Below are 22,800 nucleotides of genomic sequence, written 5' to 3' on the forward strand. Positions count from 1 at the left end.
CAGGATGGGGTCTCGGAATTCCCCACCTGACTTCCCAGGAGAGGAGGAGGGGAGAGGGAGTTGAGGAGGCCGCAGACTTTTCCCCTTGCAGGTCAACAGTGGAGCGTCCCTGTGGCTCTGCGGTGCCCTGAGTGCTGAGCTCAGCTCCTGGTGAGGGGCAGCAAATACGGCTTCGAGAATGAGGAGGACGCGGCTCAATCCCGAGACAGACTGGACCCTGTTGTCCCAGCAAGTGGGGGAATGGCAGGCTGTGGTCTGGACCAGGCCCCGCCCTCCCTGGTCCCTGCCCCCCTCCCCTGCCCCTGGGCTCCTCGCCCTGAGAAGCCACCTGCAGCCCTCCCCCCAGCCCCTGACTCTGCTCCCACCCCTGCCGGGCTGGGGGCCTTGAGAGCCTTCAAGGGGACTTGGTCACTGGACCTTTTGCCTCCCACCACGGTTCCACTCCTTCTGGCAGCTGCGAGGCTAAGGGCGAGCCCTGAGGTCCCCTAAACCCTGAGGCACCAAGGGGTGGGGGCTGGGGTGCAGGGGTGCATGCGGAGGGAGCCGTAGGCCAGCGTTCCGTGGGTGATGGATGGTGGGAAAAACATGCCGTTACTATCGGGGACAAGCTGTTAAGTTATCTCCCACTCAGCTCGGGTCGAGGAAAACCAAACCAGGCTGGGCCCATCGGTGGGGCTGGGACACAGCGCCTTTGTGGAGCCAGCGGCATGGGAGGGGTGCAGGGCGCACAGACCTCCTCTATGGCTCCAGGACTGGGCCCGCGGGGGGTTGGGGAGGGTTGCAGCAGAGCTCCTGGGGACTCGCCAACCGCAACACCAAGGAGGCTCCAGCCCAGGCAGAGGTGGCTACGCTGGGGTGGTGCCCGCCTTTCCGATTCGGGGCCTGTGGATCGCTCCTGTCTCCATCCTCTAAGCAAGAGGCTGTAGGCGGGGCTGGGCATGACCAGTTAAAATGAAATAACTTCTACCACGATCTTGGCTTGCAAGGTGCAGCAGAGAGGTTTGTGGGCGCCCAGACACCCCCTTTAGCTCAGCCTCTGGGGGGAAGTGAAGGCATTTGCCCCTAGAGAAGGTAGCCTGCGTTTCGGGCATGACACTTAAAGATCCCTGTGCTGGGAGGGGAGCGGTGGGGTTGGGGCTTCTCTTGGGTTCCTTCCTGATGTCTCCCCTGCTGTCTTTGTTCCCTCTAATTCCTCCCCATCTCCTTCAAGGGTTTAGGCTCCCTGGTCCTGGACCAGCTGCCAGGCTGGGCAGCATCGGTGTCCATGTGGCCCTGGGGAATGACTCGGGATCCCCAGGGATGACCTCTGTTTCCATTCCTTCCTGTGGGGCCACCCCTGCCAGGGCTGATCTGGGGAGGGCCTCTCCGCCCACCTGGAAGGCAAGATCACTGACGAGCCAGGAAGGGTGACGCCCGGCAAACAGCCCTCCCTCCCCAGGCGCTCCTCCTGCCCAGGCCCTGGGCGGCCTCTGCTTTGGGGGTGTGGGAGAGAGCAGGGGAAGGAGTCTCCCTGGGCCATCTGCCTCCATGCTGGCTCTGGGAGCCCTGTCTGGGGAGGAGGCCACATTGAGAGTTAGAGCAGATGCTTTGGAATCACCTCCAGGGCCAGAAGGGCATCATATCATTTCCCTGAAAGCCCCAGGGGGACCAGGAGAGACTGGAGGGCTTTTGGAAGCTTCTGCCCCTCCGGTCATTGGAGCAGCTGCAAGCTAGGGCTATGTGACGGTGCGGTCTCCAGGCTTGGAGGGGGCTAGGCCACAGAGCTTCCATCCCCTCCAGACTTCCCTGCCCAGGGCCTGGCGCAGTGTGAGTTCCAGCCCTTGCCTTTTGTGCTCCTGCTGAGAATCAAGCACTGAGGTCACAGAGAAGCCTGCCGCCTGCTTTCCCTCCCCACCAGTCAGCACCCCTTCATGGGACCCCTTCCCACCCAACCTGGGCTGCCTGCCACCTCCACCCGAGTCCACTGCCCAGGTCCCCTGCCCCCAGGCCCTCCTCCAGACACCTCCCTGGCTGCATTTCATCCATGGAGTCATTGATATTAGTCACACTTTTGCCACTGAAAAGCGGCTCCCACGTCCAGCAGTGGGCAGCGGGCTTGGCATTGATGGTTGCTGAAAAGGCAGGTGTCCCCAGGTATTTCTCTGCTGTGGGGGCGGTTCAGGGACACACAGCCCAGCCACTCTCTGGCCACCCCATCTCATGACTCTACCTCAGCAGCCGTCTCTCGGGCTGATCACAGTGGATCTCCCCCACCGTTTCTGTGTCCTGTCTGGCCGATGGCACACACACTGTTTGGGCTGGAGTAAATTCAGCAAGAAGAAGACTTCCCAGGCTCGGGTGCCTCCTGCCCCCTGCCAGCCCTCACCAACCACACAAAAAATCCTCTGGCCCCCTCCATTTCCTGGGAATTCCTGCTCTCCATTGTGATGGTGGGATGCGATTCTAAAAAAACCCAGAAGTATTAACAGGGGAGTAACTTTTGTGGGCTCATTCGTTCATTCATTTACTTATTCACAAAAATATGGAGCGAACCCCAGCTATGTGCCAGGCACATGTTGGGCACGGGGGATTCGGCACTAAATCCAGCAGATGTGAGTGCCTGCCCTCATGGAGACTGCATTCCACTGGAGGCAAAGCGGGATCCCAGCACATCCACCCGAAATCAGACGTGCTGAGTCCCCAGGAGGAGATTCATGGGGTAAAGGAGAAGGGGATGCCACAGGGATGGTGGTTATTTTGATGGGGTGTTCTATTCCTGGATGGCCTTGGAAAGGTGCTTTACGTTCACAGCACTGAGGCAGGGAGGGAGGGAAGGCATGAACCCTGCAATTGTGCAGTAAAGAGCATTCCGTGCAGTGGACGTGCAAAGGCGTGGTACAGGGGTGGGGTGGTGTGGGGGGGCATGCGCCTGCATGGAGGGATGGCCAGGAAGCCAGTGGGGCTGCAGGGAAGAGAGGGAGTTTGCCAGGAGAGGGGGCCAGACTGCCAAGAGCCCTGCAGGCAAAGGAAGGTTGACCATGAAGCTATCTGTGAGCATATGGGCCCCGCGTCAGGCCTTGCATCTTATTTTCTTTCTTTCTTTTCTTCCCCCTGCTCCCCCTGAGATGGAGTCTTGCTCTGTGTCCCAGGCTGGAGTGCAGTGGCACGATCTCAGTTCACTGTAACCTCTGCCCCCTGGGTTCAAGCGATTCTCCTGCCTCAGCTTCCCAAGAAGCTGGGAGAACAGGTGCCTGCCACCACACCCAGGTAACTTTTGTATTTTTAGTAGAGACAGGGTTTCACCGTGTTGGCCAGTCTGGTCTTGAACTCTTGACCTCAGGTGATCTACCTGCCTCGGCCTCCCAAAGTGCTGGGATTACAGGCGTGAGCCACCACACCTGGCTGCATCTTATTTTCTTAGGAAGTCCCCCAAATCATATAAGCCAGATTCACCTGGCTTGCAGGCCACTGAAGCAACTTTGAGCATTTCTTCCAAATGACACAGGACACCAGTGGAAGGCTGTGTTGCCAGATCAGGACAGTGACATTATCTGATGAATATTTTTAAGAGAGAGGGACATAGTCTCTGGGGAAGGGCAGACAGTGGCAGGTCCCGGAATCTCGGCTGGATGGGGAGGAAGCAGAGAGGTGGCAGTGGGAGAGGCGATGGGGCGGGGCCCGTGTGGCCGAGTGGAAGAGCGGCTGGGGTTGGGGACCCGTGGCAGTGGGCGGGGAGTGGGCAGACCGGGATGACTGCGCCGTGGCTGGCTGGCAATCGGGTCCTAATGATGTGTTTTCTACAAGGTTCCTTTTACACCCCTGGGGCACACAAAGCAAAGTGCCCTTTGGAGGGCACTTATCCCTTGTGGCAAACAGTTGGCTTTGAAGCTGTGCCCTCCCTTGCTTATTAACACCAAATGTTTGTTTTAGATCAAAAGGAAGATGTTTCCTTCGAAGGCAATTTTTTTTACTTGCTGCTTTTCCTCCTGCAGGTTGAAATTCTGTCTGTAAGAACCTAACCTTCTTCCTGTGATACCTGCTCTTCCCTGGCGACCCTCCTTGCCAAGGACCATCCAGAAACAGCCCCTCTGGGGCCTCCCTGTACAGCAAAGTGACCTCACCTCCCACTACAAGGTAAGACGGCCCCATGTGTCCACCACACCCATCCCCAGAGTTTGCATTTGTGGAGGAAACACGTTCTAATGCTGCGATTTTATTTTACAGAAAGGGTTGTGGGCTGGGGGCATCCTGTGCTGGTCTCCAGTTTTCAGGTCATGGTGTCTGTGGGGTAGGACGGGGAGTGTTGACAGATGCAGGAAGGTATGGGGTAGAGTTTTTAAGGAGTGACCATTCTTACCCTGAAGCCAATCAGTCTGGCTGTGGGACAGTTAGACCTGGAGGGAGGGTGGGCAGGGCGTGGGGGTCCGTTGTCTGGCGTTAGCAAAGATGCCATAGAGGCCAAGGTCGGACCTGACTCTCCCCACATGGTTCTTGCCCTGCTGTCCAGATTGCCCCGCAGCCCAGGGTGGGCCCTGAAGCCTTTGTGTGGCTCTAGAAAGGATGGCATGATGGCTCCGTACCCGCCCCCAGAGGGTGACTGCAGTTCAGCTCTGACACTCACCGCCGGAGTCAGCATCAGGCTCCACAGGGTTTGAGCAAAGCGCTCTGTAAGACGGCTCTCGGGGCCACCTGCACTTGTGACCAACGGCAAATTCGGAGGTTCCCAGGATCCCTCAGTTTTGATAATTTACTGCAGTGATTCACAGAACTAAAAAAAAAAAAGCAGTACACTAAAAATGAAATTTTTGTGATAAAGGATACACACAGGGTGAGGCCAGGCAGCGTGCTGGGCAGGAAGCACCTACCCCGGTTCCCCATGGAGTTAGGATGCGCCACCCTGCTGCTTCGCCCCCGACTTCACCAACCGAAAGCTCCCCGAGTCACGTGACTGAGCTGTCTCCTGAGGTGGGGAGTGAAATTTCCAACCCTTTAATCACCTGCACTGCAGGCCTCACACCTGAAGCTTCCTAAGGTTCACTGTGAGCTGCCAGGTCAGCACAATGTCAGGTGTGGTCAGACGTGGCTTGTTATGAAGAACAAAAGATGCTCCTATCCCCTGGAAACTCCAGAGGTTTGAGAGATCACCCCCCAGGAACCAGGGACAGACACCAGGTGAATTCTTTCCTAAACTGCCGTGGGGTTCCGTGGGGTTCCGTGGGGTTCCGTGCGGCCCATTCCCTGCTGATAGCCAGCACAGAGCTGGGGGTCAGCCACCCCGGACAGGGAGGACTGGAGCCTGATGAGGCAGGCGGGCTTGTGGGATGACCCTTTCTGTGCTGAGCAGATGATGCTGACGAGAACCCTGGGCAAAGAGACCAGAGGTTGGGACACAGGTGGATCCCTCCAATGCCCATCAAAGATGCCCTTTCCAGTGCCCGCAGGATTGGAAATTTCCACGCATGGGCTGGTGCATCTCCAGATGTGCGCTGCTTGTTTCTCTCTGGTGAGGGCCATGGGTGCTCTTCTCTGCTCCAGGGCTCCCCGGGGTCTTCTTGGCATAGCTCATCGATCCAGACTGTCCGGCATTATTCATTCCACAGTCGTGAGCCCTGATCTGCTGAGCCCTTTTTGGGGTGCTGGAGACGCAGCGGAGACAAGGTCAAGCCTCGGCCCTCATGGTGCTTATATTTTATCAGGGACGCAGAGGATAAATGTATGCCAGGCGCCGACGAGGCTGTGAAGTTAAATGCAGTGCGCTAAGACCACAGGGAACGGTGGGGGCTGCGGCTTGCGCAGGGCAGAAGGGCAGCCCTCGGGTGCTGATGCTGTGCTCTGAGATGGAAGGAAGGGAGGGAGGACCCCGGGAGGTCTGAGGGGATAGCATTCCAGGCAGAGGGAACAGCCAGTGCCAACATGCGGAGGCAGTGAGGGGCGGGTGTGCTGGAGAAGTAGCCAGAGGGCTGGCATCCCAGGGCCCGGGGGCTGTGCAGGTGGAGGGTCCTCGGCTGGGTGCAAAGGCCCTTAGGTTGGGGATGAGGATTTTGGATTTTGTCTTAAAGGTTGTGGAAGCCACTGCAGCGCTCTGAGCGAGGGATTGATTGGCCTGATTTGAGTCGTAAGAAGATGTTGCGCCTTCTGTGAGGGGGAGGAGTGGAAGCTGGGGACGACCGAGAGACCCACTGTCCCACTCTGTCCCTGGGAGCACTGGCTCTGCCACGGACCCAGGAGGAGAGGAGTGGTGGATCTGGGCCCACGTCTGAGATAAGCCCTTCAACAACTCCCTCTGCTGAAACAGCTGTCACCCCGTTCCCTAAACCATTAGGGACCCCTCGGGGAACCCAGAAGGGAAGGCCATGCACCCCAGCCTGTACTGGGACAGAGACGCAGCAATGTGACTGCTTAGAGGGCAGGAATCCCACCGAGCTTTCTGGCTTCTTCCACCCTGGGCTCTCTGCAGTGTCGTGGTGAAGGCAGTGCCAGTGTGACATCGCCACGGCTCCCGGTCAGGTCACTCTGTGCCGAGGTCACCATGCTTGCAGGGTCTCTGAGAAAATGTCTGTCGGACACAAGGTGTGGGGCTGGCCCCGGTGCAGGACGAGCAACCCCCTGAGATCGTACTCCGTCTCTGGAACCTCAGACGCCGAGTTCCAGGAAGATGTGGGTAGCCGTGTCCTCAGGGGAGGGCTGCGGAGGGCAGATGTGCTCAGGCCGTGACGGTAGCCTCAGCTCCTGAGCTCCTCTGAAAACACCACTTCTGTTGCCTCCTTGAAGGAGGCAGCAGGGCCCAGCCTCACCTTTCTGTGGATCTCATAACCTGTGTCCCCCAAATAGGTAAATCCTCGGGGTCATCAGCCGTGAAAGCATAAGACCAGCCCACCCCCAAGGGAGGGTCTGGGAAGTCCAGGGCTTGGTGGGGTCACCCCACAAGCTCTTCTGGGCCTGAGCTGCTTCCCTTGGTGCATTCACTGTCCAGCCCCTTGTTGATTCAGGAGGTGCTCTCTGAATTGCAAAGTGAGGAATCTGCATTTGAGAGTCTTCCCTTTCTAGAAGGGTGAGGTCAAGGGGAGAGGGGAAGCCCCTCTGAGCAAAGAGCAATGCGGCCTGAGGCCTGCGTGTGGCTTTGAGGCTCTGTCTGCCTTTTAATCACCTTCAGGAGGGTAGGTGGCAGATGTCTGAAGGAAGAGGGCCAGGTAACACGAATCCAAGGTCCGGTGTGCCTGGCTCTGCACCTCTGCAGACACCCTCCTGCCCCATGTGGTGCTGGGTTCTTCTCCCTGTGGCCTGGACATGGGCTTCAGAGAAGGGGCTGCCAAAACCACCCCTTGGGCCACCAGAGCTCTGGCACATGGATGCCTTCCGTGGCTCAGAGGAATGTTACTAGAGGAAGGGGCTTCCAGGGAGAGGCTTGGAGATCCGTGATGGAGAAACCTGGGCAGGGAGGAGGCTGCAGGAGCTTTTGCCCAGTGAGCGGTGCTGGGATTTCTGATTCAGTAATGACCTTGCCAAGGAGGTCTTGGAGCGTGACTCCCCATCGCCGCAGGCAAGTCCCCGCTTCAAAGGAGCGTGTGGGGAGGAAGCCACTTACTCCTGGGACATTGCCTCGGCCTTGCTTCATTTCCTCTGCCTTGGAAAGGGTCCCATCAACTAGATCCCATTTTAAAGCTCATCCCTTTAAATATGGATTCTATTTGGGTTTTACTGTATAGTAAATTATAAGTCCTTATTAAAAACACGGATGGAATTAATCTGCCCCAAAACGAGATTTGTCCGTCACATGTAGTGGCTGGGGCCTGGGGCAGACGGGTCTTTCGGGTCCACAGGGAAGAGATGGGCCTGAGCAGAAACTCCAGCAGAGTGTCACCTGCTCCTCTAGCCCGCACCTTTCCCTCCCCACCCCGCCCCGCCTCTCTCGTGGGAGAATCAGCATTTTGCTAAACCACATTGCTGTGCATTGCTGGGGTCACTTGGAGGAGCCAGGGAGTGTGGGCAGTTGTCTCTTCTCCAGATGTTTTTGGGGGCCGGGGAGCACCTTAGTTCTGACGGGAGCAGGGCTGCCGCGCGCCGTGGGGCTGAGCGAGAGCCTGTTGTCGTAGTGCAGCTTGCCCTATCAAAACTCATCCATCTACCCCGGCCCCCACCCTGGAGGTGGCACCATGTGACTTCCCATAAATCATCTCCAAATGAGCGTTCTTCCTGCACTCATCCATCATGCCTGTCTCTTGTCTGCTTGTTTTTAAAAGCTGTTAAACTGGAATCCATCACGGGGGAGCATGGCACCCTCGAGGGCCGAGCGCAGGCTGCCCATATCAGCAGTGGGAAGGCACGAGGGGCTTTCTGGAGCACAGGCATGGGCATTGCTTGGCGTCAGGGAGAGGGAGATCGTGGCTTCGTGGAGTTACACCGAAAGCGGATGGGACGTGGCTCCCCGGCCTGCAGTGAGCCCGTCCTGGGTGCTCCCGGGTGGAACAGGGGGTGCACAGCTGGGGGATGTGGCTGGGGTCTCTCCCTCCTGCAGGGCCATCTTATTTCCTTCTTGGATTCAATATTTTAATGTGAAGACTTTAGCTGCAGCCAGTCTTTGGAGACATGGGTCCTAAACACACCTGTGATTCCTTTTCTGTTGGTAAATGTATTTGGAAAATATTTAGGAAGGGTGCCAAGCTCAGCCACTGCAGCCCTCATTCTGAGCCTCCTTGATTCTGCCGCCCTGCTTGTTCACCGCCAGAACACGCTCTCAGGATGTGCCTGTGAGAAATAGAACACAGATGAGGCCCGAGGCCCCACGCCATTGCTTCTGTTGCTTTCCTCCTCCCCGCGCTTTCTTTTAAAATTTTATCTTGATTGATTGATTGATTGATTGAGATGGAGTCTTGCTCTGTCGTTCAGGCTGGAGTACAGTGGTGTGATCTCTGCTCACTGCAACCTCCATCTCCCGGATTCAAGTGATTCTCCTGCCTCAGCCTCCCAAGTAGCTGGAATTACAGGCATGTACCACCACGCCCAGCTAGTTTTTGTATTTTTAGTAGAGATGTGGTTTCACCATGTTGGCCAGGCTGGTCTCAAACTTGTGACCTCAAATGATCTGCCCGCCTCGGCCTCCCAGGGGTTATAGGGTGAGCCCCTGCGCCCAGCCTTCCTCCTCCTCCTCTTCTTCTTCCTCTTCCGCGTCCTTTTGCTTTTTCTCCTCTTCCTCCTTCTCTGTCTCTGTCTCTCTCTGTCCCTCCCACCCCATGGAGGAATTGTGTGCATTTCAGGCTTTTCTGCACTCTGTCTTCCAGGGCCCCTAATTCCACCCTCCCCCCCGGCCCCCGCGGCCTCTGCCTGTCCTCTCTATCATCCGGCTCCTTCTCTGCAGCCCTGGTGCCTTGGCAGTCACCACATCCTCCTCACAGGGGTCGGGGAAGAGATGAGAAGACACTAGCGAGTGCTTATCCCCCTTCAGAGGGAGATGTGTGGCTGGAATCCTCCACGCCCCCTTCATTGACGATCGTGGGGTTTGCCTCCAAGGACTCTTTGTCTCCAGGCAGATGTCACAGACCTCAGTGGCATTTGTGATATTTTGTCCCATCTTATTTTGGCTTCGCCTCTATCCTTTTCTTTGCCCTATACTTGCTGGCTGAAGGATAAAACTGCTTTTTGGCATTGGTGTGACATTTTTTAAAACATAGAAGAATGGGCCAATATTTTTGCTTGATGACTTTGAGCTCGCAGAGTGAGCAGCGGAGGAGGCTGGGCGGGTCTCTGGGGGCGCCGTCAGCGGGTTCCCCAGGACACCACTTCCAATTAGAGGCCATTAGTCACTCCTCGTGTTAAAGCATTAAGAACAATTAAGGGTGAGAAGAGCTTCCAGATGTAGCACCAGCGCTGGAGAGCAAGGGAGGGTCCTGCTGCCGCTCCCCAGAGGGAAAGAATCCAAGGAGAGGAGCCAGCAGGGCCTGGCCCCCAGGGTGTCAGTGGCCCCTGGAGCCCAAGGTGCCAGGTGCAGCCCCTGGGACAGTGAGCCTGGCCAGTGGGGCTCAAAATTTGGATCATCTGTGTCAGTGTCCTGTGACCGCCATCGCACCACGCCACGGACAGGGGGCTTCACAAGATGGATCTTCGTGCTTGCAAAGTCCTGGAGGCCAGGATCCAAGTCAGCGTGGCAGTGGGGCTGGTTCTCAGGGAGAAGCCATCCCGGCACACGGAGGCCTATCTCCTGGCTCCGGGGACCACTGGCCATCCTCTGGGTGGCTTGGCTTATAGACACACTGTGAATCCAGTCTCTGCCTCCATCATGGCGAGGCATGCCCCCGACCTCATGCCTGTCTGCCTGTGTGTCGTGCATGACCTTCCTGTGCATGTGTGCATTTTTGTGTGTGTGGTGTATATGTGTGCATGCATGCATGCGTGTGTGGGTACATGGGTGTGTACATGTGTGCATGCATGTGAGTGTATGTGAGTGCATGCATGCGTGTGTGCGTATATGGGTGTGTACCTGTGTGCAGGCCTGTGTGTGTATGTGGGTGCATGCTTGCGTGTGTGCACACATGGGTGTGTACATGTATGCATGTATGTGTGTGGGTGTATGCATGCATGTGCGTGTACATGGGTGTGTACATGTGTGCGTGCATACATGTGTGCATACATGGGTGTGTACATGTGTACATGCATGTGTGTATGTGGGTTCATGCATGCGTGTGTGCGCACATGGGTTTGTACATGTGTAGGTGCAGCTGTGTATGTGGGTGCATGCATGCGTGTGTGCATACCTGGGTGTGTACATGCAGGTGTGTATGTGGGTGCACGCATGCATGAGTGTGCATGTGTGTTCTCATTTCCCTCACCTTCTAAGCACACCCATCACTGGATTAGGGCCACCTCTTAACTTGATCACATCAGCAAATACCTTATTTCCAACTAAAGCCACAGTCTCAGGTCCTGGGGTTTAGGGCTGGAACATGTCTTGGGGGAACATGATTCTACCTACTGTATCCTTCAAGGTTGCCAAGGAGGAAGGAGATCCCAGGTGCTATCACTCTGCAGCCCACGGTGTCCCCGGCCCTCACAGCCCTGATCTCACCCAGAGACTGAGAGACTCTGGAAAAGAACAATCCCTTGGCTGATTTTAAGACAATGATAAGAAGGTGTACAGGCCGAGCAGTAAAACCAATACCAGAATGAGTGGAGCTGTAAGAGGAGACATCGGAAGAGCCCCAGGCCCCCAGGTCAGAAGGCCGTTCACAGACCCAGAGGAGAGGGAGGCGCCTGGTGCGACGGCTGAGATCCTTCTCAGTCCCCCACCCACTTCCCACCTCCCACTGCTGAGATTGGACTTGAGAACAAACTAAGAATTAAAAAGCCAGACCCCAAATCTCAAACTAAAAATAAACAGTTCGTGCTGCAAGTTTTGGGCGCACACTTTTGTCACAGGAGAGAAACGGGAGTCTCGCTGTGCCCGTGGGAGAGGGAGGCATTGGAGAGCCAGGCCGGGAGGGGAGCCGTGGGGTCTTTCCAGGGGGCTCTTGAGGTGCGGAAGGAATGTGTTGGAAGGAAGGGTCGGAGTCAGGCCAGCGAAGCAGAGGGTAAAAGAGATCTCTGGGGAGAGAGATGTGGGCACATTTTTGGGCAGGCAGACACATTTTGGTGCTGAAGTTAGTGACACGGGGCTCTGGCGGCGAGGCAGACCAGTGGGTGTGCAGCAGGGACTGAGCCAGGAGGTGACGGTGGAGGTGAGAGTCCAGGGCTGTGGGAGACCAGTGAGGATTCTAGGAAAAGGAACTAACGGCACAGGGGGGACGAGGGGAAATCGAGGCAGAAATAGACCCTGAGCTTGCGCTGCACTGAAGTTCGCAGGTGCAGAAGTCGAATGTGAGGTGACCCGCACGGACCTTACTCCTGGGCTTCCCTCCGCGGGCACTGCCTACCCCCCTTTACGACGTTGAGTTCCCGCCGATAAGGGCCATGTCTTCAGTGAGAGCCATGGAGGGGAAGGAGGGTTAGCCCTTGTGTTCCAGGATGGCGTGTCGACACATGTGTGCACGTGTGATCCAAACAGGCCCCATCACGCAGCAGTAACTGCAGAACTCGTGACTGCAGTCACGGAGACGTTCTGGGCAGAGAAACATGAGAACATTCCACGCGGATCTCTACAAATCCATTCGTTTTAGATTCAAAATGGGTTATTATCAAGGAGCTGAGTCAACGGCATCCAAGCGCCTGAGTGGATCTTGCTGGCCTCACTCTTAGATGGAACCTGGGGTGGAGGCCCCTCAAAGTGACTCCAGAGTTTCTTCATTTTGTTTTTCTGCACTGACATGTGCATTCCTCGGAGGGGGTTGCCAGTGAATTCCACAGCAAGGGTGAAGGGGCGAGTGGGGACTTGTTGTAGACTGGGAGAAAATTATTCTTTTACCCGATTTGCAAGGATGCACCAAGTGTTCTCAGGCTTGGTGCTCTCAAAAGACATCTGCGTTCTGTGGGGGAAAGAACAGAACAGGAACGCCTGCAGATGCCTGAGGAAGGAAAATTAACTTAGAAGTAGAGGTCAAGGCAAGCCTAACTTTAGCTCTGCGCGTGTGTGTGTGTGTGTGAGAGAGTGTGTGTGTGTGCATGAGTGTGAGTGTGTGTGCCAGTGTGTGTATGCGAGAGCGTGTCTGTGTGTGCGTGTGTATGTGTGTGCGTGCAAGTGTGTATGCAAGAGTGTGTGTGTGTCAGTGCATGTGTGCGTGTGTGAATGTGTGCGTGCAAGTGAGTTCGGGTGTATGAGTGTGTATGTGAGTATGTGTGTGTCAGTGCGTGCGTGCGTGTGTGAATGTGTGCGCATGCAAGTGTGTTCGAGTGTATGTGTATGCGAGAGTGCATGTGTGTGCACGAGTGTGTGTGTGTGTGAGTGTGTGTGAGAAAGTGTGTGTGCTTTTAGGAGGAGGCGGAGAAATGTGAAGGTGGAACGGAATAATTTTTCCTTTGGGGTAGGAGGGGAGACGGAGCTCGGACAGATGGTGTTTCCGAGTGACCTTGCATCGCGGAACGTTGCTGAGTAATGACTGGAATTGCAGGGAGCTTGCTGGGTGTGGCCCCTGCAGCTGCCAGCGCGGTTCATCAGGATGTCCGCATGATGGGAGGCCGAAGGCTAAGATAATCCCAAGTTCAACGAAGAGCAAATAACACACTCGGAGCACAACTTCATGGGGGAGGCATCCATGTGCCCAGAGTGTCCAGGACAGGGCACAAGGCCTGGAAAGCCATCAGGCTGACGTCCCTGAATGACACAGGTTATCTTACCCAAGGTTCTCGTCCCAAAATTGATATGAATCATCGTGAATCCTCATGGCAGTTCCACGAAGCCTCTGTGAGGAAGCTGAGCTGCCGATAAACCATCAGCCCAGGGCCATGCAGAATTCGAACCCACAGCAGCTCCCTAGCAGCAGGCTTGGGACATGTCTCACCTGACCCCTGTCCCGGCTTCTCCAAGTGAGGGCCGTGGACGGGGGCCTGCCAGTGAGCTGCCGCTCCCGATCCCTACAATTGAGTGCAGAAGCTAAAAGTAAGCATTTAGAATCTTCTGCAGTCATTTGAAGGAGTCACTTTAGGTCTGACGAGTCTAATTGTAAGAACCTGAGCTTTGTGTTTGCTGTGTTTTCTTTATTCCATTTTTTCCAGTGATTCCCTTTTTTATAGGGTTTCTAAACACCAAAAGCATAGGGCTTGTCATTGCGGCTACTCAGGAGGCTGAGGTCAGAGGATTGCTTGAGTCCTGGTGTTTGGGATCAGTTGGGCAACGTGGCGAGACCCTGTCCTGAAAAACAAAACAAAACAAAAATATATGTCCAGAGTGACCTGGAAATAAACCAATGAGTCCTTCACTGTAGGGAGCTTGGGAAGTGCCGGTAGAGAGGCCGCACACATCAGATCACAGACCTGTCACGTCTGAGTGAGCGCTGCAGCTGACCGGCGGACCCAGGGTAGTGTCCTCGCTCAAGAAAGGAGGATGGTCAGTCGGGCGCGGTGGCTCACGCCTGTAATCCCAGGACTTTGGGAGGCCAAGGTGGGCGGATCACGAGGTCAAGAGATCGAGACCATCCTGACCAACATGGCGAAACCCTGTCTCTGCTAAAGAAGTACACAAAATTAGCTGGGCGTGGTGGCAGGCGCCTGTAGTCCCAGCTACTCAGGAGGCTGAGGCAGGAGAATCGCTTGATCTCAGGAGACAGAGGTTGCAGTGAGCCGAGATTGTGCCACTGTGCTCCAGCCTGGCAACAGAGCGAGACTCTGTCTCAAAAAAAAAAAAAGAGAGAGAGAGGATGGAGGGTGTTCATGAGACATGGGGAGGTGTGTGGCCTGCTTGGGCTGCCATGACGAAGCCCCTCAGCCCGGACGCTCACACAACAGAAGTTGATTTTCTCAGAATCCAGGAGGCCAGAGGTCTCAGATCGACCTGCTGGCAGGGCCAGTTTCTTGGAAGGCTTCTCTTTGGCTTGTAGTTGGCCGTCTTCTCCCTGTGTCTTCTCATGGCCGCCCCTTACCTGTGCGTGTCTGTGTCCTGATCTTCTCTTCTTAGAAGGATGCTGGCCAGAGAGAATGGGGCCCACCCATATGGCCTGGTAAGGGTCCCATCTACAAATGTGGTCACATCTAACATACGGGGGATTAGGGCTTCAAGGAACAAATTTTGAAAGGGCACAATTCAGTCCGTAATAGAGGCGTGCATAGGAATTTTCTGTACTATTTTTGCAAATTCTTGTGATTCTTGTTTCAAAATAATTTAAGGGCTACCTTAAATTATAATAATTAATTATTATATTATATGTAATTATAATTAAGGGCTACCCCTCCCAGCCCTCTGCCACCAGCTAGCACAGCCACTGTCTGCGGTTTATCTCAGGTTGCTTCCGTCAGGCATACTCATCAGTCTAGGTGTTGGGGAGCTGCTCTCTGGGGTGGAGGCCAAGTGGACATGACCCAGAGCCCGCCCCCACCCCAGCGTCCTGCCCTCTGGTCCTGCGCCTCCTTGTCACCTGCGCATGGAGCTGCCTTTGCTCCTGTCTCCCCTCACCTGTCCCCTTTCCTTTCTGGGGTTCCTTAAGGGCACAGGCTCCAGCTTCCTCTGTTTCTCCCACAGTGCTGCACATAGTAGGTTTCCATAAAGGGTTTTCCTGAGGCATCTTTGATAGAATGTGCCGGGCAGAGCTTTAGTCGCCTCTCTTAAAGTGTTCTCCCTCGACCCTAGAAAACAGTGGGATCCCGGGTCGTACACGGGGTGCTAGGTGTGATGCGGGTGTGTCGCGTGGGGCTGGGCCCACCACCCCGCCTGTGTCCCCCCAGGCTCTGCACACACCCTGGCCACGGGGAGGCAGGCGGTGCTACTCACCTGAGTGCTCACAGAGCCCTTTTCTTGTTTCACAAAGCACTTTGGGTGATGACTGTCCTTTAAACACTGCAGTCCATGGGGAGGAGACAGGTGTGCTGTTTGTAGCTGAGACAGCTCATGCCTGCACCCACAGTGCTGGGTAACTGGCAGCTGCCTCAGCCACCAAAACAAATGTCCCCCAGGCCAGCAGTGACCAGGGGTGGCGTTGGAATACTGTCTCTTGTCTGTGAACCAGAAAGTCATTGGATCGGTCACTGTTCAAAATCATTCTGTTGCTCCAAAAGTTGCCAAGGCAAGGTCGTCTTGATTTTTGAATTAGTTAGTATTTTGCCCGGCCTTGTGTGCTCTTTGCAAAACGTGTTGCCTCATTTCTCAGTGGACACCCCAAGCGTTGCACCCTGAGCAGCGCTCATCATGTACCCCAGTTTCCACGACCGAGAGCCAGCCACGACGGGTGGGTCCCACGAGAGACCCTTCATGTGTCCTGGCCTCCTCCAGCAGCAGGGGGCCAGGGACCCAGGACTCACCTCCGTTTTGCAGTATGGCCGTCAGGCATTGTCCCTGAGGCCGGCAGAAAGCTCATGTTGACCATCCATGAAGCGGTTAATTCTGCTGAGTTTTTCTCCTTCACTGAGTAGGAAGGAAGGGCTGGTTCTGGTGTGGTTTTTTTTTCCTGTGGTGGTTCATCACAGAGCTGGACCACACGTGCAGCGGGCTCTGCTGAGGCAAAGGGAGATTAAGTAGCTTGTCTCGGATGACAGAGAGGCACACAGCATTTCCCTAGAGGCATGCATTTTCCCTGGAAGACTCCAGAAGAGAGGAAATATTAAACCTGTGCCCCCGAGGGACTGGGCAACTGTTGCCAGAAGGGGTCCAGAGAAAGCATGACATTCCTTTGAAGTCTTATTTGCTCCCTCAAAACTTCACACACATCTTACGTTGAATCCGCAGTACGCTTGTGCTGGCTGTGACCTCACAGTAATACCTCCCCCAGACGCTGGCTAGAACGGACGTTGCAGGACGAGGCACACGTGTGGACTGTGTGGCCAGCCGCCCTAATCTCTGCACACCCTCCGGGGCTGAGGGGGTTCTCTAGTTTGAGGAGCACCGGGAAGGATGTGGGGGACCGGAATCTAACCTTAGATGCATGTATGCTGAGGTGGGGTTTGGAATCCAAGGGTTTTAATGCCACCTCCCTGTGAAATTTTACAAGGCTCTGCTTATAATGTGGCAACATTTCACACCGGGAGCCAGTAGCCTGGGGGTGGGGGAGCTGTTGAGTGAAGACAGCCCTAGCCCCAGCCCTAGCCCACCCACCAGCCTGTCTGATTGGTTGTCGACAGTCTTCACTCTTTCCCTGCTGTCTAGCAGGGTGAGCAGAGGATGATGTCCCAGGTACACACATGCGGGCCACTGGGGCTGGGGTCGTGTCTCAAGTAGTGAGCTCCTGAGTTCAGGTGAAATGGAAGGACACATCTGCTCACCCTCCAACATTTGCAGGACGCTTTGGGTCTGGACTGGGGCCAGGGCTGTGTGTGTGGAGCTGAACGTAAGGGCGTCGTGAAGGTAATCCCTGACAGCCTCTCCTCCGAGGCACCTGTGCTCTGCAGGAGGCCCCACATGTGCCTACAACCCTTGTCCTGGCTCTAAGTCACTCCTTGGAGCACCTGCCGGGACGTGTTTTAGGGTGAGGAGCCAGGCCTGGAGATGATGAGATGGCCTTCCATCTCCATGCGGGTTCTCCCTCACGCACGTTCTTCCCCATGCACACTCCTTCATGTGCGTTTTCCTGTTCTCCTTCATGCTCCAATCTGCCTGCTATCTGCTGTCTGTCTATCTCTCTGTCCATCCGTCCGTCCGTCCATCCATCCAGCCTACCTGACTTCCTGCCTGCCTGCCTGCCTATCTGCTATCTATACGCCTATGTCTGTATATGTATCTATCTATCGCCCACGTGTGTATCCATCTATCCATCCATTTGTCGATATGCTATCTATCTGTTCAATCATCCATCTATGTATCTGTCTACCTACCTATCCATCCATCCATCCCTCCATCCATCATCCTTCATGTGTGTTCTCCCAACTCCATGTGAATGTGAACAAGCTGCCCTCCCCATTACATTTAACTGGAGGTCCTGCCCTGTCTTGGCTTAGGTCACCTGATCCTGGTGGGATGAGGGAGTTCTCCCAGGAGGAGCTGGGACCTAGAAGGGAACCTGTTTTTTGCTGTTCCAGATCCAGCTGTGTGCAGCTGTGGGCAGAGGGAGGGAGTCTGGTCCAGCAGGTTCAACGTGACACCTAAAGGGTGCTGGGGCAGGACATGTGCCACAGGGGGATGGGAGGTGTGAGCACCTGCAGGACATGGGGACAGGGTGGCGGCATGTGGGCACAGGGCAGTTGTCCAGGCTGGAAGCGGTAGGCAGGAGCAGGCGCCCTGATGTGGAGTGGGATCCTCTCCACACACATCCTTGTTCCAGCTCAGGTCTGGTCCCTGGTGCCTGGAGGGGGTTCTCAGGACCATGTGGGCAGTCAGGAGGCCCCAGGACTGCTGAAAGGAGATGGGCACAGACCTGGACTTGAGCCCACCCTGCGTACACGTCAGACACTTTGTGACCAGTGAGACTTCCTCTGGCTTGAGTCCTTGGCTCCTCTGCCACCAACTCGGTGTCAGGGCCTGGACCGACCTTTCTGAATGACCCATAAAGGAGAAGGTGTAGGGGAAAACGCAGGCTTTTTTCTATATTTTCTCCTCTGTAGAGAAGCTATATTCATTCTACCTATCTGTATCCACCTGTCTGTCAATCAGTCAATCCATCCATCCTGTCTATCTGCCTGCTGGCAAGCTTACCTGTTCATCCATCCATCCATCCATCCACCCACCCACCCACCCATCCACCCTGTCTATCATCTACCTACCTATCAATGTCTGTATATGTGTCTGTCACCCACATGTGTATCCATCTGTCCATCCATTTGTTGATGTATTATCTATCTATTCAACCCTCCACCTGTGTATCTGTCTACTTACCTATCCATCCATCCATCATCTATCTCTGCCTCCTTTCATCACCTACCACCCGTCTGCCTGCCTGGCCATCTGTATGTCAGTCTATTATTCATCTGCCTATCCATCCACCCATCTCTCTATTATCCGTCTATGCAGGTATCCATCTATTCATGCATCATCCCCTGTCTATTTGCCTATCTACGTGGAACTCATTAATTTCTATCGTTATTGTGAAGTTGATTTTGGAAACTTCATCCTCCTTCAGTCTTAGCATGTGGGGGTCAGGGTAGGAAGGGCAAATGACTGAGGCTGTGTTTCCTGGCTCTGCGGTCCTTCACGCTTCACCAGAGCCTCTCTTGGCTCCCAGCGCTCAGGAAACAAAACAATTTGGGCAGCAAAGCTGCAAAGTGGGGAGTGAGAGGCAGGGAGGGGGCACGGCATCCGCGTCAGGTGCTGGAGAAGAGCCATCTCCTGGGTCCTCATACCTGTGGCACCTCACAGAGAAAGGTCATGCTCAGGACCTGCAGAGAAATCAGAGGCTCAGAGGGTGCGGTGGGAGGGGCAAGCAAGGAGGAGGCCAACTTCCTGGAGACCTTGCTCAAGGCCCCTTCCTGGGAGGACTCAAAGGCCCATAGCAGAGAGAAACACTGTGATTCTGAACAAAGACCATAGTAAGCCCAGGGAAAGCACAGCATGGGGAGATGTGCTCACTCCTGATCCTGGCGGGAGGCAGATGGGCCACATGTTACAGGGACCCTGGCACTCATGGATGGGAGCCGGAGGGCCTGAGCCCCACGGAGTGGGTGCCGCACCCCAGCCTCTGCAGTTAAGAAGCTCAGGAGCGGAGCTGCTTGTGGGGGTGAGCCTCTGTCAGCAAGCAGATCAGGGGTGGTCCAGGGTGCTGGCCATCGGGGCACAGCTGGGGCATGCCCCTGGGTCATCAGGTAGCCTCGTGTCCTCAACATCCACGTGGGTTTACCTGGCGCCAAGAGAGGGTTCTTTTTAAAAGAAGGCCAAATTTAAAAGAAATTTGGAAGCAAGGTTCTATGAGTTTTTCCAGCCTCTCTCCCTCCTCCCACCTCTGCCCCCACCCCACCCACTTACTTATTTGCCATTCATCACCTGAAATCCCTGAGAAAGCCACCCTGCTCTGGGGATGGAGGCCACATACAAGCCCCCGTTAAGAATCAGAGGAGAGGTTTACATGGGAAGCCGCACGGGCAAATGAGGAGAGGCCCCAGATCCCCCACCTGCCACAGCCCACACCTCCACGAGGGAGGACGGCCTCCCAGACCCACACCTGGCAGGTGATGCCACCGCAGGCCTGAGCCATTCCCATGAGGTCATAACACGTGCCCATGGTGGTGCCAGCTCGGCACCGTACCTAGACGTGTGCAGCACATGCATGTGGCACGTGTCATACATGTGCACATGGGTAGCCTGTACCTGGTTCTAATACAGAGATGTCCCCATTAAAAGACCCTGTTATGAAGTCATGGAGGTGGCTCATGCCTTTTGTGGGGTCACCTGCCAGGTCTGGGTCCAGGGGGCCCTCCTCACACCCGGTCGTGTGGACGGCCCCAGGTGGGGGGACCTGTGGCCTCTCATCGCCTACGCCGTGTGGCTCCCCATGGAAACCTCTCCTCCAATCCCCTGAGTTTCCCACTCAAACCAGTCACTGGGCCCCATAGCAACCACGGCTGGCAACGGCGCCTGCCACCCAGGAGAAAAATTAGCAAAATCGCTTTCTCTTGGGGAGGGTGTGTGTGTGTGGGACTTGCATTATATAATAGGCCAATGTTGCCAGCTCACTTTCTGGAAACACAGAGGGTCCTCCGATGGCACGCGTGGCCTGAGGTCACTGTGGCATGCTGTTCGTCACTGTGGTCTCCAGAAGGGCTGCCAGTGACCCTCCCGAGGTCCCGGGGAGCAGCCTGGGTCTGTGCTCTCCTCGGGCAGGGCAGAGGCTCTGCAGAAAGCCAGGCAAGGAAGGAGGGAGGCTGTGACCTCAGCTCCCGCAGGGGCAAACCCTCGCAGCAGCTGCCCTTCTCCCTCCTGGGCCACCCACCTGTCTGGGGCAGCCTCACTTCCTTTCCACCCCCACCCTCCCCCCATTACTATTCCTGATCATCAAGGCCTGTGGCTGATGCTCCACAGAGAACAATCCAGGGGAGGGTGCCAGGGCCTCCCAAGGCCCGGGCTTCTAGGCCAGAGGAGAGAGGAGGCCACTGGGGCCCAGTGCCCTCTGACATGCTGGAGAGGTCTTGTCCCCAGCCCCACAGGTTAGAAAACACAACCCAGTGGAGACCGGCCCTGGGGCTTTGGCTTGGAGTGGCCAGGCGTCTCCGCACGTGCACTTCGGACAGAGGGGGCCTCATGGACGAGCCCTTGGATGTGGACACGGAGACGACCTCTGGGCTGAAAGATCCAGCTGGGTTGTTCCTGGGGGCTGTGGGGACGACCTTTGCCCAGGAAGAGGGGCATGGGTGCAGATGTCATGGACAGATGGAGCAGGGGGGTTGGCTTCATGGAGGTGCACAGAGAAACATCTAGCCTAGGGAAGCATCCTGTCCAGGCGGCCTGCACTGCCCCGGCCACGATCCCACGCTCACTCCCCGCTGGGCAGATGAGAGGCCACGGGGGGCTGTGCGGGGCTGCCTGCTGAGTGGCTCCCTAAACTTGCTCCTTGTTGGGGGCCCCAGGGCAGGCCCCGGCGGGAGCCCTCCTGACCAGACGCTGGCCGTGGGGCCGCTCCTCCGAGGCTGAGGCACAGCTCAGGCTAGTTAGCATGCAGGGAGCATTGTGCTTGGAGAAATTTAGATGTATTTTTTTTCTTTTTGCATGTGTGCTTGCATGTAAATGTGGGTAGGTGCTGTCCTGATTGATGGCAATTAGCATTTTCTAACAGGAACAGATGTTCGGATTGCCAGGAGGCTGGTACCTAACGCCCACGCTGCCATCTGCTTACTGGGCAGGGCCAGGGGAAGCAGCCCCAGCCCGCGGCCCTCCAGTCCTCCGCGGTGTGTACTTAGCAGGATTGTGTGAGATTGTTTCTGGAGGGAAGAAAAATACTAATAAAGTTGTTTTCAGGGTTATAAATAGTTCATGCTGTTTATTATGGGATGGAGCTTTTCTCTGACGAGCAGCTCTGGTTTCTATGTGGCCTGAACAAAGGGAGCTCTGAATGGAATGTACAATGTCAGCTCCCGTGTCGGGGTGAGGGGAGGCCGCTTTGGGAAGCCAACGACGTGTGTGTTTCATTGGCACACAGGTCTGAAGACCAGAGAGGGAAGACATGAAGGAGGGGGAGAGAGGAGTGGGGGTTTGGCTTGGGGCGTATGGTCCTTCCCTTCCACCTCACCTTCGGGAGGCTGAGCTCATGAACAGGGTCACTTGGGTCCCCATGATGGTGTGGCAGGGTTGGGGGGGGCTGGGAGATGGGGCCACGTCCTGGTTCATCACTTGCTAACTGGCCGAGCCTCACCCTCTTCACCTGGAAAATCGGGTTAGCCACCATCCGACTTCCCTGAGCTTCTGCAGGGAGTGAGGACTAATTGACAACAGGCCAGCCCTGTGCCAGCACGTTGCTGGCATCTGAGCGGCTTGGGCTGGCCTGCTCTCAGCTGTGCTCAGGGCCCTGGAGGGAAGGCCTTGGCCTCAGTGTACCTGGAACCCTGCATTTCTTCCCTAGGCCAACCAAGATGGCTCTTACTGTGCTCCTGGCAGTGGCAGAGACGTCTCCTCTTTCTTTCTTTCCTTTTTGGCTTCTTAAGGCAAAACAGTTTGTTTGTTTGCTCACTTGCTATAAAAAGAGTTGCCTCCCTTCCTCCCCTCTCCTCGCTTCCCCCCGGCGTCTGCATCACGGCACGTTCCTCCGGCAGGCAGATGTCTGCGGGGGAATCTGTCGCCTGTCCTCCGGCCGCCCCGACAGATGTACCGGGCGTCCTTCCTCTGTGGGCCGAGGTACACGTGACACCTCTGTGCCCCAGCTCCGCCTTGATGGGCATTTTCCCCGGGTTGGCTGTGTTGATGGACGATACCCAGGGCAGGCACAAAGTCCTGTCCACGCAAACATTCCCCACTTCTCTGGGCTGTCGCCAACATTTCCCCAAAACACCTTTCTGGCCATTTTCCCTCTCCATCGGAGCAACTTTGGAGGACAGGAAATCGGCTGGTCTCCTTGGTGGAGAAGGGACAGTGAACGTTTCCTGGTATGTGCCCATTTCTCCAAGCCCTCGCCACAGAGCAGGAGGAGCTGGTGTGCTCCCGCGTCTTCCCGTCTGGATTTCCTGGTCTGGGTCCAGCAAAGCAGCAGTCAAGTTCCCCATAACTGATGGTTGCCAAGGGCTTAGGGTGAAGCCCAGGAGGGCTTTGCTTTTGCAGAGCAGGCCCGGGAAACCTGTCACGGCTGCTACCAATGGTGGTGGAGGTGGCGGTGGCGGTGGCGGTGGCGGTGGCGGTGGCGG

General features: G+C 56.0%; 1 protein-coding gene across 2 annotated transcripts in view; it reads left to right on the top strand.

Moving 5' to 3' along the window:
* RBFOX3 (RNA binding fox-1 homolog 3) overlaps window positions 1–22,800 on the top strand; it is a 511,304-nt gene that overhangs the window by 121,785 nt on the left and 366,719 nt on the right. For both annotated transcript variants that reach the window (XM_017524971.2, XM_017524979.2), the window contains exon 2: window positions 3,972–4,113. The gene's annotated coding sequence lies outside the window, so the exon portion shown is untranslated. The remainder of the gene's footprint in view (window positions 1–3,971; window positions 4,114–22,800) is intronic.

This window comes from Cebus imitator, unplaced genomic scaffold (genome assembly GCF_001604975.1).
Source record: "Cebus imitator isolate Cc_AM_T3 unplaced genomic scaffold, Cebus_imitator-1.0 Scaffold36, whole genome shotgun sequence".
NCBI lineage: Eukaryota > Metazoa > Chordata > Mammalia > Primates > Cebidae > Cebus > Cebus imitator.